The 2,398-nt window shown below is 41.9% G+C and overlaps 1 non-coding gene across 1 annotated transcript; it reads right to left on the bottom strand.

The window, feature by feature from the left end:
* Window positions 1-346: 346 nt before the first annotated feature.
* trnam-cau (transfer RNA methionine (anticodon CAU)) lies at window positions 347-418 on the bottom strand. The gene has a single exon. It is a non-coding gene; the product is annotated as a tRNA-Met (tRNA).
* Between the last annotated feature and the right edge of the window lie 1,980 nt (window positions 419-2,398).

Raw genomic sequence — 2,398 nt, 5'->3', positions numbered from 1 at the left:
TGTTGGTCGGTCCACTCTTTCAACAATCATCAGCTCGGGTTTGGTCGAATTAAATCCTTAATCCATGGCGTGAAAAGAGTGCAGAGTCTAAGTCTGCAGGCTGTTTCCCTCTCACTCCTCACCCAGCTCAGCGCACTCATGGTCCGGCTCAGTGGATGTGTACTGTGCTGCTGGATAAAAGCACGATGTGGAGCATCAGCTGTCATTCTGCAGACCATTACATTAACAAAATGACAAATATTGGCCAAAAAAAGAGCAACCAGTGATGAGGCCGTTGTCACTACATTTGTCCAATTGCCCAGCCCTAGTTGATTGAGCCCTGGTGGTTGGCAACATCTTCTTTCATTAGCAGAGGATGGTTTCGATCCATCGACCTCTGGGTTATGGGCCCAGTACGCTTCCACTGCGCCACTCTGCTCTCGCTCATTGCTGCGAGGGTGTGAATTAGCAATCAGTGATGTTTAACTAATTTCTTATCTGTTACCGTATTTGGAGTATAAATACACTTCCAAGCTATATGGCTTATAATAATGACTTGGGTGCTTTTGTTCTGAAGAAATTGCTGGGGAAGGAGAGTGAAAGTCAGGCATTCATCACCTTCCACTCCATGAAATACACAGGTCCGATACAATCACAACTTTCCTTAGCCTTTTGCAATAAGGGCCTGGTCACACATATGTGAATTAAGTTTGTGATTTTGCATCAAGTTCAACTTTGGTGAACTTTAAAGGGGCTGAGTCACAGCCTCAGCTAAGCGCTAAAACTTTTGCCTCTGCAAGCAATGGCCACTCCCCGGCAGTCACTTCAGCAGTGTTCTGTTGCAACCCTGAGATTGTGGGCTGATACTCTAAGTAACTGGAGTTAATGATGGCCTTAGACCACTCGGCCACAATACCACACTGATTTCAAGCTGTCATTTGCTTGAACCTGTGGTTTAACCGAGAGAAAAAAAAAACACAAAATGCTCTATAGTCGTCGTCCATACCTAAACATGTTCTAGCTCTATTTTTGGTCTTGAGTAGACTGAAGTGGCAGTAGAGGAGTAGCAGCAATAGAGTTCCAATGCACAGAAACAGAATGTAATTATCTATATATTTAGTAGCAATATTGAATTATTGCTTAGCTCTAAGATACATAATAACATACACAAAATAAAAAGTAAAATAAAATTAAAAAAAATACATCCATGCTGAAGACAAACAGGCAAAAGGCTACAAGTTATTTCAACACATTAGTTAATTTTGTTTTGTTTTTTGTTTTTTCTTTTAACCAAAATGGAGTCCATCCAGTAAAGTCTCAGTTCAATTCCACCGGACTAAATACGAGACAGGGCAGTACACTCAGTGATCATATTTTCTCTGACTTTAATTGCGGCTTGACTCAAACAGAACACCACTTTTATTAGCAATTATAGCAGAGGGCATATCTGAAGAGAACTCCTGTCAAAACATCAACTGTAATCGTCTCTTCAGATGGCTCTTTGCTTAAAATGGGACTCTAATTGAGCATAATGACCTGTCTCTGCCTGTGCCGTCTTTAGAAAGTCACTTTTTTTTTGCGGGGCAGTGTCTCTAACAGACTGCTCTAGCCATCTTAAATGAATCATTAGCGATGCCTATCGTGACATGAGGTGCCTCTGAAAAAGAAATGAACAAAAACAACCCAGTTACTGTCAAGTGACAGAGGCAAGAAACTATGTATAATTGTGAGTCTTTCCAAAAATCCTCCTTTTTAATGCTGAGAACTGCGGGCTGAACATCAGGGGTCTCAGCATCATCAAAGGGTGTTAGTGGTGCACCTGAGCTCAAGGCCTAGGAGGGCCTCAACAGGGGTAAAAAATAAAACTTAAGTCGCTTCTACCTTAATTACACAATCACTCATGCAATTCACCTACAAACTGACAAGTGTAGCCTTTTGTTGGAGAAAATCTGTGTTTATGGGCTGCTGGGAATCCGGGAACCAGACAAATCTGCAAGCTCACGTTGTATTTGCTCTGGCACATACATCCATCCTGCTGTTCAGAGAGATTTCTTGGAGCTGGCCGGACCAGTCACAACTATATTTATTTAATATTGGGTGGGTTTGATTCGATGACTGACAGAGATATGAAAAGTCACAGGTCAGAGATATGCATTTCAAGGGCAACATTCCTGGCTCACAAAACTCGGATCAAACTGTCAAACTGGGCTGTGCTGATCTAATATGAATCAAGATTCTGTTAGTATGTTGCACATTATAGTGTATTGTTTAGGGTTAGGGAAATTTGTCAACAGGCTGCCAGATTTTCTTCTTGAAATTGGACCAAGCAGTGCCCCAACTTGCATGTGTCATTCAGCAATGTCCAGTCACATCCAGATGCATTTTGTTTTGTGCTCCTTTGCAGGAGATGAGAGAACTC

This window comes from Lutjanus erythropterus, chromosome 5, assembly GCF_056507025.1.
Source record: "Lutjanus erythropterus isolate fLutEry1 chromosome 5, fLutEry1.hap2, whole genome shotgun sequence".
In the NCBI taxonomy this organism is placed as follows: domain Eukaryota; kingdom Metazoa; phylum Chordata; class Actinopteri; order Lutjaniformes; family Lutjanidae; genus Lutjanus; species Lutjanus erythropterus.
This window is presented reverse-complemented; position numbering and strand designations above follow the sequence as displayed.